General features: G+C 50.0%; 1 long non-coding RNA gene and 1 pseudogene across 1 annotated transcript in view; one reads left to right on the plus strand and one right to left on the minus strand.

Moving 5' to 3' along the window:
• The window catches only part of LOC114676185 (uncharacterized), a 107,050-nt gene that overhangs the window by 18,759 nt on the left and 75,226 nt on the right, over positions 1–13,065 (plus strand). The gene's annotated exons all lie outside the window — the stretch shown is intronic.
• On the minus strand, positions 8,108–10,841 carry LOC144339448 (uncharacterized; annotated as a pseudogene).

Raw genomic sequence — 13,065 nt, forward strand, 5'->3', positions numbered from 1 at the left:
GGGTCCCGCTAGGGCGCTGCTGGGGGAAGCTGAAAGCTGCTTTTGGCTTTGCTGTTGGTGGAAGGACCAGACGGCCTGGAGGGTTAAGGACAGGGCTGGGGGCGTTAGGAAACCCGGGCTGGGGGCATTGGGGATGGGACAGAATGTGTAGCCATTGACCGTGCGCTTTTGTAGGTGAGAGAGCGGAAGTGGAGCTTGATCTTTCGGCTTGTGGAAAGTGGACAGGTGAGAAGTCCTCGGGAATCATAGTAACAACACTTCTTACAATGCGTTTTTTGGTGCCAGGAATTGTTCTAAGTGCATTACACATATGAACTCATTTCATCCTTACTGTCACCCCATGAGGCAAGTACTATTGTTATCCCCATTTTTACAGATGAGGGAACTGAGCCCAGAGAGGTTAAACTTGTCTAAGATGTTAGCAAGTGATAGAGTCAGGATTTGAACCTGGGTTGCATGGTCCCAGATACCTCACTCTTGACCTTATAATGCTAAGAAAGAGGGATGGAGCGGATAGGAGCAGAGCCTGAGTTGCCTGGGGACAACAGGGAAAGATAGACAATCTTTACTGGGTAGAATGTGGTCACTGTGCCAGGGCACTTTTACAAACATGATGACATCAAAGTCTCATGGTAAACTCTGAAGGTAGATATTACCTTCGCTTTGGAAATAAAAAACAGGCTCAAGGCTTCGAGTAATTTTGCTTGTGATCAAACAGCTGGCAGTAGGGCCCAGCGCCCAGCTTGACTCCAGGTCTTCTGATTTCAAGACTGTTGTTTTGTTTTGTTTTGTTTTGCTTTGCTTTGTTTTGAGACAGGGTCTCTCTCTGTTGCCCAGGCTAGAGTGCAATGGGGTGATCGTGACTCACTGCAGCCTTAATCTCCTAGATCTAAGCAATCCTCCCACCTCAGCCTCCCAAGTAGCTGAGACTACAGGTGCGTGCCACCACACTAGGCTAATTTTTATATTTTTATAAACGGGGTTTTGCCATGTTGCCCAGGCTGGTCTTGAACCCCTGGGCTCAAGTGATCCACCCTGCCTTGGTCTCCTAAAGCATTGGGATTACAGGTGTGAGCCACCGCACCTGGCCTCAAGACTGTTCTTTTTAAGCACCCAAGGAGGCAAGAAAAGCCCCATCTTTCTCTGCTATACCCCTTGTCACTTCACACCCATTTTAAAACTGCCCATTGCATCATCTAATCCTTCAGTCCATTTATACTACAGTGTGTATTAGTCTAAATAGATTAGTTCACCCAGGGCCTTCAAAGCTTTCTCTGGTTGTGAGATGAAAGCCTTTGTCTCTCCTTAAATCAATTTTAAGCATCAGTGAACAAGTAGGAGAACTACATTTTTGGCTTATGCATGCAGAAAGCTTTTTGCAGCCTGTTGTCATCCATTTGTAAAGAGGCCACTCTGCTGGCATTTGTCAAAATCCTGCAGGTCCTTGCACACCTGGAGAAACCTGGATGATCTGAGAATGGCCAGTGCCCACAGGGCAAGATCTGGGGATGAAAGAAACCCAGTCACTGGCTATCACCTGCCTTTCTGAGGCCTCTGTGGAGGGGCTGCCAGGTGTTAGTATAGGCATCTGACCAACAGGATATGCCTTAGGATGGAAGGGGGAGGCTGGAGGCTTGAGGGCTGCAGGTGCGTCATCCAGGATAACAAGAATGCTCTGGCCACTGGGGTCTGTTCTGTATATGCACATGAGATGAAGGTGTGCCAATCTCTTCCTGCTTTCATGCTGAGTAAATAATGCTGACAGGAATGAATAATAATGATCTTTGTGCAGAAGAAGTGGTTTTTCAGACAAAGCACTAGCAGCTGGAGATGGAAGATGAAATAAAATAGAATTTTAGTGTAGCAGGTTAAATCAAGGGAGGAATTTCATGGCACTGTCTGACTGAGGTGGTTTGATGTCTGTCTGTAGGAGGCCAGGTTGAGAGGCATAGGTTAGATTATCCTTGATCTATCAGTCAATAAATATAACACGATACAGTCAAGAGAATATAATTTTACAGGGAAATGATAACACAATTCAGGAAAGTTGCTTTCTTCTAAAACAGAGGTAAGATTAGAGAGGGAGGAGCACATAGATGTTACTGGTAGTGGTCTAGCTCTTGGGGTGGATGGTGGGTTCATGGGTGTTTATTATGTTTCAGTATAAAAATCTGTCTTAAATATTATAATAAAATCCTTTATTACATAAATTCTTTTATCAAGTAGGCTATGTTGTTTTCTGCTATTTTCTTGTACAAATGAATATTGACTACATCCTTTCTCATCATTTCCGTTTTCTACTAGATAATTCCCATCAACATACAAACATGCTCTAATTTCTCCCATCATTTTCCTCTTCAGCTTTCACCCATTTCTCTGCTTCCCTTTATTGCCAAGTTCTTTAAACGAGTTGCCCATACCTGCCACCTCTAATTTTTCTCTTCTAAATTTCTTTTGAATCTACTTGAACCAGGCTTTCAACCCATCACTCCACTGAAATGACTTGCGTCAAGGTCCCCAATGACATGCTGTTAAATCCTACATCATCTGTCAGCCTCGGCTCAACCTATCAGCAGCATTTGACCCTGCTGATCACTTTCACATGCCTGAAACACTTTTTTTCCTTGGATTCCAGGACATCACATTCTTGGTTTTTCTCCTTCCTCATTGGCTGTTCTTTCTCAGTCTCTTTTGCTTGTTCTTCTTCCTCTCCCTGACACTTTAATCTTGGAGTGCCCCAGGATTTACACTTGGACTTCTCTGTCTACATGCACTCTCCCTTTGATCTCATCCAGTTTCATGTTTTAGATATTACATTTATGTCTTCAGCCCTAATCCTTCCCTAAACACCACATTAGAATATCCAACTATCTACTCTGCACCACTGGATGTCTAATAGGCTTCTCAGACTTAATACACCCCAACTGCACTCCAAGATTCCTCTCCAAACCAGTTCCTCCAGGCTTCCTCATAGCAGAAAATAGTAACTGTAAATTCCAGTTGCTCAGGTTAAAAACCTTGGCATTATCCTTGGCTGCTTTTTCTCTCACACCTTAAATCCAATCAGAGCAAGTGCTATTGGCTGTATCTGCAAGTCATTCAGAATTGGAGCACTTCTCTCCACTTCCATCACCTTGGTCCAAGCAAACCTCACCTCTTACCCAGACCACTACAATGGCTTCCTAACCCATCTCCCTGTTTCCGCCCTTCCCTTCCCATGGTTGGTTCTCATCACAACTGCCGGATCAAATTATTGAAAACCTACGACTGATCATGTCATTCCTCCGTTTAGAACCCTCAGTGGCTCCCACCTTGTGCAAGTAAAAGTCGAAGTAACCCACAGGCCCTTAAACTCTCTGAACCCATCATTTTCTCTTTTCTCCTTCCTCCAGCCATGCTGGCCATCTTATTATCCCTCAGAAAGGCCAGACCCTCTCCTGCCTCAAGACTTGTGCACTTGCATTTCGTCTGCCTGGAACATGATTTCCTCAGGTATCCACATGGTTCACTCCTTAGCACCTTCAGTTTTGTATCCAAATGTGACCTTCTAAGGGAGTCTTATCTGACTCTTTTAAGTTGAACACCAATATCCCTTCTAACTTCTCTCTTGCTTTACAATCAGTACATACTATGTATTTTTAAATTTTTGTTTTATTGATTTCTCTATATTTTCCCACTGGGATTGATTTCTCTATATATTTTTTGCATGGGATTCTGTTTTTTTAAATTACTGTTGTATTTCGGGAGCCTAGAACAGAACTGTGCACATAATGGGCACCATAAATATTTGTTTACTGAATTAAATTCTCCTTTTTTTTTTCCTCTCCTTCCACCTTGCTTCCCCTTCCTTCCTTCTTCTAAGAGGCCCTTCTGAAAAATGATACTTCAGTGTCCTTCGGCTTTGCATGTTCAGTATCTTAGGGACTAAAGTTCTATGTGGCCAAGTAACCACAGGTCTGGCACCAGAGAGTGGGATCCTGACTGCCTTCTCTACCATCTCAACCTTATAACAAATATCAACTGTCTCGTACTAGCTATGAGCTCAGAAAGTCAGTTCTCCCTATCCTGTGTGGCTTATATTTTGGCTCACTTTCCTCAGATCTTAAGTGTGCCATTTCATAGGAGGAAATGAGAGTGATCCTGTCCCACCTGCTGCTTGGATCATGGTGAGGCTGGGGCTGAGCAGTCATGATGGGTACACCATACTCAGGACCTTGGTTCAGGTTCAGCACAATTCTGGGATTTAGCTGAGGGGTGTGGTTGTTAGACTCCCCATGGAGCTAATCTACCCTGTGTACATAAACTTCTTTCACATATACATTTGTTTTCTTTTGCTGCATTGCAAATTACCACATACTTAGCAGCTTAAAACAACACAGATTTATGATCTGTTTCCACAGGGCAGGAGTCTGGGTAGATTAGCTTGGTCCTCCGCTAAGGGTCTTGCCCAGCTAAAATCCAGGTGTTGGCTAGGGCTGTGCTCTCACATGAGCCTTAGGGTCCTCTTCCATATTCATTGGTTGTTGACAAAATTCAGTTCCTTGGGGATGTAGGACTGAAGTCACTGTTTCCTTGCTGGCTTTTGGCCAGGGATTGCTCTCAGCTCCTAGAAGCCACTCTCAGGTCATAATGCCATGGTCCTGGAATGGCAGTTTACAACACTGATGTTTGCTTTCTTCCAGGCCAGCAGAGGCATCTGTTGTTGTTTCTTTTGTCCGTTTTTTAATGCTCACCTGATTAGATCAGATCCACCCAGGATAATCTCCCTTTTGACTAACTCACAGTCAACTGATCAGGGACCTTAATTACATCTGAAAGTTCTCTTTCGCCACATAATATTAATCACGGGAATAATATCTCCTCATATTCACTAGTCTCACCCACGCTTACAGGGATGATGGGATTATGCAGGGCACATATACCAGGGGGTGGAAATGTTGGAGGCTATCTTAGAATCCTGCCTACCACAATATACCTCTTTGTGAGAGAAAATGATGAGAAGGTCTGTCATCTCTCTTCAGAGTTGGAACCATTGGGATGACAAGTACAGGTACTCATTGTGGTTCTGGATCCCCTCCTCTTCCTGCTATCTCTGTGTGTAGTCTTTTTCCAGAACCTAGGAGAGCAACACCTCCTATAACCCCTCAGTTATGAGAAACAAACCACAAAATTCCACATAAATGAAAACGTCTACCTAACCAGTCTACTTCTTTAAGGACTTGAGTGATTGGGGGGAAAAAAGGAGAATTTTTACCACTGGGAGGTGGAGTGAGCTGTGTGGACAAGGTTCCTCCCTTCTTGACACCTGTGTCTTCTGTGGCTGCCCTGATTCTCCTTAGGACTGCCCTAGCCTCAATGGCACATTTGCATACATTAGAAGGGGCAGACATAGCCCCTTGGGCATATGGCCTGACTAGTAGTTTAGGAGCTGGACTTCAGCCCACTCTTATACCTCAGAAAACTGCCTGGTTTTCCTGCCTCCAGAGCCTATTTCTATCCCACATTATTCATCTTCTAAATATCCACAACACTGCCTTGCTCCTCATCATCACCAAAAACAACAACAACACTTTAGTACTTGGTTTTCTATCTTCCCTTCATGAGAACTCCTGTCCTCCTATGGATACAAGTTTGCCAGCTAGTTCTCTGCCCAGATGACTCCAATCTACACCTACATTCTCAACCTCCCTGCTCAACTCAATCCCTTGTCCAAATGTCCTGGACCTCATTCAAACAAGTTCACAAAGGGCACATCATCTTCCCCAAGGCCAGCCTCAAACATTCATAGTGCTGTCAATGGAGACATCCTCCTCCCTCTTATCCCACTACAAACCTAAGAATCACGCTTAGCCACTCCCCTCTGCCTCTCCTCACACAGCCCATAAGCTTCTCACCTACAGGTCCTGTGCCTTTGTCCATTTCTTGCCAGTCTCACTGCTCCATGTTGATCTAAGCCCTTAGCGTCTTACATTCACCCTGTGTTTCAATGGTTTTCTGATCATGATCTCCTCCATTTCCTCTCCCAGTGGTTCTCAGCTTGGGGGTGGTTTTGCATCTCTAGGATATATTTGGCAATGTGTGATGACATTTTTGGTTATCACAACTGGGAGTGGGCTGTTGTTAGCATGTAGAGGGTAGGGGCCAGGGCTGCTGCTAAACATCATACAAAGGAGAGGAGAGTCCCCCAAACAAATAATTATCCTACCCCAAATGTCATTTGTGCTGGGATAAAGAAACTCTGACCTATGTCAATTCCTCTAAGTTTCCTGAATGTTCTTAAGAAAATTGCCTCCTCACTGGAAAAAAATTATTTCCCATGTCTACTTCTGCTTAAGTTGATCTTCCCCTTCCTTTTCTATGCCAATATATCTTCCCTTTCTCTTAAGGCCTTGCTGGATAGCAAGCCCTCCGGCCTGTGTGCTGGGCTAGCCTCCATTTGTCCCACTAGGTCCACTCTGTAGTCTTCTCTAACCTGGTGTCTGCACCAGAATAGTATCTCCTGGGCTTCCTTGCTCTCTAGTAGCTGGTTGGATTTGGCCTATTGGAGGTATCAGCAGGTGATCAGACATTGGGTACTTATTTCCCAGCTCCCAAACTGAGCTTCTTGCCTTGCCTCCATAGCCTCAGCTACTGTCTAGCACCCCATCTTCCATGGAACCAATTCTCATTGGCTCCAATAACATCATTTCCTGCCTTGCCCTTTCAGGTCTAGGGGTGGTTACGGCTTCCACAATTGCTAGTCCCTAAGTTCACCACTGTGATTGATTCGCTCAACTCTGCCCATTCTTCACTAAATATTTCCTTAGTTAAACTCTCTCGAGTATGCCATCTGCTTCCTGCTGGATCCTCAATGATGCTCAGTCACTTGAGGATTTTCTCTTCTCTTGGCTCTCATACAAAACTTACGGTTGGGACCACTCCTCTGTCATTCGGCATGTACGCCTTGATATTGCTGTGATCCACTTACATCTAGTATTTTCATGGTTTCTAACCATGTTGCAAACTCCTGTGGGTCAGGCTATTTAATACAACATTCCCACTCTCTTCACATAGTGTTGTGCTCAGTCAATGTTTACCAGTGAAAATAATAATAAAATGCTGGATAAGGGACGCTAAGTAAAACTGGGGATTTCTCTACTGGCTTCCTTCCTTGAAACCTGTATTCCCTGCCTTCAAAGCCCCTTGGCTGCATTATGCTATGCCTGGTCTGCAGGGAGCAAATATTCTGTGTGCTCCCTACGTCTAAAGCCTGCTGCTGCATCGTGCCCAAACATGTGCTTCATGAATGCCTTTCTGTCCCACGATTCCCTTCAATGAGTTTTTATTTAAATATTTAATGATGTAAAAATGGTGTAAGTGCCTCCTTAGGGAATCCTGGTAAAGTACAGGGATGTAATCAAATGGTTTGCAAATTGTACTTATTTATTTATAACTCTAATTTTTTTGTTATAAAAAAATAGTGCCACAGCACTTTTTATTTTCTTTAATCAGAAAAATAAGCCCTGCGCTTCTGGGATGGAGGCCCCATGTGAGCACCAGAGGAAGGGGCCTGGGTGGGCAGGGAGCGAGGGGAGGGGGCCCAGGGCCCAGAGCAGATGCTGCACCAGAGCCTGGTCAGGACCCGGGAGGGGCTGAGGGAGTGGGGTCCTCATGAGCAAGTGCTGGGGCTGGAGGTCAGCAGCTGCCTGGCCTGGAAGAAGCCAGGGACGCCCACTTCCTGACACCTGTGGCAGCCCAGCTGGGCAAGACCAGGCCTGCATGGCCAGGGCCTCCTGTCACAGCGCAGGGGTTCAGGTGGCCAAAGCTGCTCTCTGGAAGGCCGCTGGCTACAGCCCGCCCAGTTTCCCTGAGGTCTGGAGAAAGTCAGAGCACCCCCACAAAACACCCCCTCTCTTTTGGGCCAGTGGCATGCCTTGGACTCCAGAAGACTCGAGTGGGGCTCCCTCCAGACCAGGGCCTGAGGGGGTGGCAACCTCTGACCACAGATGGGTGCCGTGGAAGGAGCGGGGATGGGCCCAGGGACAGCCTTGTAGTGTGAGGTCTGCCTGACTGCATGTGGGTCAACAGACAGACAGGACGCTGCAGGGGACTGTGGGGAAGCCAGGAGAAGGGGCTGCCCATCCTGCAGGCTCCCCCTCGCCTGCAGACCCTGTGGGCAGCCCTTCAGTGTGTGCCCACGGGGGTGGTGGAGGCAGAGTCCTGAGAGTAATATGGGAGCCTCCGGGCCCCCTGCAGCTCCTGACCCACCAGATGGGCCTGTGTTCCTCCTGTAGCTTGGGGGCCCTGGAGGTGGACACCAGAACCACTTGATTGCCAGGGGGAGGGGCTGGACTGAAACCCACACCTTCACCACTCGCCACTGGGCGATTCTGCCTGAGGGCAGGAATTGCATCTTGGCCAAAGGGGTGGGGCCCATGAAGAGCAAGGCCTGCAGCAACCACCCCCACAGATCCTTCACGCCTAGCACACCACTGACTCTCACACCCACTCCTGCACGCACGCATGCATGCACAGCGTGCACACACCATGCTCACACGCTCCACAAAGGTGGCACAGCTGGGACAATCGTGCATGGGGACTCAGAGATGCAAGGACAATATTGGCAATTTAGAGGCACAGAAAGACGCTGGGGGCACCCAGCAAGCTCCTGGCCCTCAGGGGCTGTGTTCCCCTCCCAGGGCATGCACACCACAGGCAGCACACGTGGGTGGGGGCACTGTGACACCAGTGGGAGGGGACAAGGTGGGGTGGCAGGAAGATGCCAGGTTCATCTGTCCTTCTGGCGTGGAGGGCCTCTGCCTGATCACTGCACTGCAGGGGCTCCCGCCTCAGGCTGAGCCTCAATTTCCAACAGCAAACAGCCCAGCCCTGTCTGGAGAAGGCCTCGAGCTAGTCCGGCAAAGCATCTCTGGCCTGAAAGGTAAGGCAGCCTTGGCCCTCGGGGCCCTGCCAAGGTGCAGCTCACACTGGGGTGGCCTGGAAAACGCATCCGGGGAGAGGTCCGCAGGCATCACACTCCAGGGCTCAAAGATGGGGCCTGAGGGGCCACCCCAGGGGCACAGGATCAGGTTCAGGGGCCAGCAGGGATGGCCCAGGGCCAGGAGTGAGAGCCAGGGCTGACGGGGCTGGCACCAGATCCAACAGGGACTGCAGCGGCTGGCACAGGGGCCCCAGAAGAGGCCAGCAGGGTGCGCCTGGGTGCCCCAGGAGCGAAGGGCGATCAGGAATGGGGAGCAACGGCTGGGGTTTACAGGGCTTGTTGGGGCCTACGAAGGGCGGCAGGGGCTGGCAGGGCTGCTCCAGGACCATGAGCGGCGGCTTCTGCTGCCTTGGCCGTCCCGGGCCCAGGAGTGAAGGCGTGAGTGGGCCCTGCAGCTCTGGGGCTTCCAGTAACCACTGGGGCTACCTGAGATGCAGCAGCGATCGCCAGGGGCGGCTGGGCTGGCCCAGCAGGGACCCTCTGGGCTGGCCGTACTGACATGGGGCTAGGAACGCCCACTGGGGGCAGCAGCACTGTCCTGGGAGGAAGCTGGCGGGCCGTCGGCGTGGTCGGAGGGTGAGGAGTGGCCGTGGGGACTGGTACCCCTGGTACTGGGGTAGCACTGACCACAGGGGCCGGCTGCGCTGTCCTGAGGATGCCCTACCAGGCTGGGCACAGTGACACGGGTTGGCCCAAGGCCGCAGGGGCCGGCAGCGGTGCCACAGGGTCAGCAGGGACCGCAGGCGCCTGCAGCGGTGCCTTGGGGCCAGGAGGAACCGCAGGCGCTGGCAGTAGAGGCAGGGGTCCAGAAGGGACCTGGGAGTGCCCAGTGCGGCCGGCAGAGCTGAGCCAGGCATGACTGTTGGGGCTGGCAGAGCTGATCTGGGCCTGGAAGGAGCCGCTGGGGCCGGCAGGGCTGACCGGGGCCCAGAACTGATCCCCGGGGCTGGCAGGGTTGTTTCAGGCCCAGAAGTGACCGCTGGGGCCAGCAGCGCTGACCCAGGAGTGGCCGCCGGGAGGGCTGGCAGGGCTGCCAAGGGTCCGGAAGTGCTGCCGGGGCTGGGAGGGACCCCCGGGGCTGGATGGGCTGGAGCTGTTGCTGGTGCTGAGCCGGGCCCTTCTGGTCCCAGTGGCTGGCTGAGAGCGGTCCCCCTTCTGGAGAGCACACCTGCTTGGAGGGCTGCAGCGGGACCTTCCTCGCCCCATGCCAGGTGGGCTCGAGGTCCTGCCCGGGGCTGCCTGCCTCCAGGGGCCGCCTATTCTCACTTGGCTCCGCAGGGGCAGGTTTCCGACTCCCGGGGTTCTTGATGAGGCGACGTTCCCACTTCTCCTTCCGCTCCTGTGGCTTCAGGGCCATATCCTTCTCAGGGCCTCCAGGGTGCTGAAGCTGGCTATGGCGAAGCCGTCGATGACCTCCTCCTCCTCCTGCGAGTTGAACTCCCGGCCTCCGCGGCCCTGGGGGTGTGGGGGGCGCGGGGCGCGGGGGCGACGCCTGGGGTGGGGCGCGTCGCGGAGGTCCGCTTTCTCCTTCCCGGGGCTGGGCTTGGACTCGTTGTCTGATGAGGGGCTCTGGGCGCCGGCGTCGCGGGCCTCCATGGGCCTGTCACTGTCTCGCTGCGCGAAAGCGCAAGCGTCGGCTGGGGCGGGAGGGGCGGGGGAAACCTTGGCCTCGGTGGAGGTGCGTGCGCCTTGTCTGGCCGGTGACCTTGATGCCTGGCGCCTGGCTCGGGGCAGCCGGGCTCCCTCGGCTATGCGGCGCCGCCGGACTGAGTGTGCACCGCGGGGTGGTCGCGCTCTGGGCAGAGGCAGGCGGCGGGCCCCCGGCCAGGCAAGCCAGGCGCGGGGGACGACTCAGCCCCGGGCCTAGCGCAGCCTGGGACCGCTGGCGCCTGCGGCTGGGCGCATCGGCGGGGACGGGCCCGGCGCTCAGCTGTCCCCGGCAGTCCCCAGCCCCGCGGGCGCGCCACGTGCGCTTTGGCATCCGGCCTAGTGGGTGGCGGGCTGACTGGCTTCTGGGCGCCCAGCTCATGAGAATGTAAAAGGACCAGAGTTATGAAAGGGATTTTCGCATTTCACAGAAATATTATCCTAAGGAATGAGGGACAAGTTTTCCTAGGAAAAGGGGGCAATGCCAGATCATTTCATGGAGTTAGTGCGTCTTATGCATCAGTATTGTAATGGTTTTTGTGGGAGCAATTTAAAAAGCTTTTTCTATTTTTGCAATCTGTCCATCTGACAAAGGGCTAATATCCAGAATCTACAAAAAACTTAAACAAATTTACAAGAAAAAAACAACCCCATCAAAAAGTGGGCAAAGGATATGAACAGACACTTCTCAAAAGAAGACATTTATGCAGCCAACGAACATGAAAAAAAGCTCATCATCACTGGTCATTAAAGAAATGCAAATCAAAACCACAGTGAGATACCATCTCACACTAGTTAGCATGGCAGTCATTAAAAAGGAAACAACAGATGCTGGAGAGGATGTGGAGAAATAGGAATGCTTTTACACTGTTGGTGGGCGTGCAAATTAGTTCAATCATTGTGGAAGACAGGGTGGCAATTCCTCAAGGACCTGGAACTAGAAATACCATTTGACCCAGCAATCCCATTACTGGGTATATACCCAAAGAATTATAAATCATTCTACTATAAAGACACATGCACATGTATGTTTATTGCGGCACTGTTCACAATAGCAAAGACTTGGAACCAACCCAAATGCCCATCAATGAGAGACTGGTAAAGAAAATGTGACACATATACATCATGGAATACTATGCAGCCTTAAAAAAGGATGAGTTCATGTCCTTTGCAGGGACGTGGATGACGCTGGAAAGCATCATTTTCAGCAAACTAACACAAGACCAGAAAACCAATCATAAGTGGGAGTTGAACAATGAGAATGGACACAGGGAGGGGAACATCACACACTGGGGCCTGTTGGGGGGTGGGGGGCTAGGGGAGGGATAGCATTAGGAGAAATACCTAATGTAGATGACGGGTCGATGGGTACAGCAAACCACCATGGCACATGTATACCTACGTGACAAACCTGCACATTCTGCACACGTACCCCAGAATTTAAAGTATAATAATAATTTTTTTTAAAGCTCTTTCTTCTGCTCTCTGCCAAATATGTCTCAATCTGCCTAATTCTGCTGTGAGGGTCTCTGTTTAACCTCAGGGCTCTGGTAATTTTCATGCCAAAAATCTACACCCAGAGTCTGTTTCCTCTTTACCAGAGTGATGAAGAAGATGATTAGAGAGGAATAGTAGACATTTTGGTTCATAATCCACCTTGATAATTTCATGGAAAGGCTTGGAAAAAATGAAGCTGAAATATAGACTAAGTGACCAGGGTCATGTGATTTCTGTGGGCAGGAAGCACTTTTGCCTTCTTGGACCTTTTCCTCCATTAAGAGAATGAAAAATCCTATTTTATGACTGTTTTGGATTAATCACAAATACATGAATATAATATGTTAAAACATTTTGTGTACCCCTAACAGTGTCTTGGTCTACTACTGTGTCTCCTGTGCCTAATGAATGAGTTGGCCCTGTTCACAAGCAATGGGAAAAGAATGTAGCTTAACTCCTTTCTCAGGGTCTAAAGATACCAAGGTTCCAATCTGTTCTGAATGATGGCTGAGTTGGGAGGTTATAATCATAAATAAGACAAATTCCTGTTCTTCCTCTGAGAGGCTTTGGGGGGCTTTGGAGGGGTGGGCAGCTGTGGGCCACAAAGCTTGGCCACCTCCCAGATGTGGGCTGCTCATCTCTTCACCTTGTCCTAGAGTGACATCACCTTCTCCCTATGTGTCAGATAGTGTTACAGTCTCTACTCTGGGAGGTCCAAGGTGACTGTCCCCATTCCACAGCTGGGGAGCCTCAAGCATGGTGAGGCGAGCCTGCGTAGCTTGCTCTTCTGCCTTGATTCAGGTTCTAATGCCTTGCTGCTTTCTTGGCAGCAGGAAGGAAACATCTTTAAAATATTTTTTTCTGACTATAAAAGTGATACTGGTTTATTATGAAGTTTTGAAAAATATAAGAAGTTGAGAGATTTTTTTAAAAGACAACAG

This window comes from Macaca mulatta, chromosome 2, assembly GCF_049350105.2.
Source record: "Macaca mulatta isolate MMU2019108-1 chromosome 2, T2T-MMU8v2.0, whole genome shotgun sequence".
NCBI lineage: Eukaryota > Metazoa > Chordata > Mammalia > Primates > Cercopithecidae > Macaca > Macaca mulatta.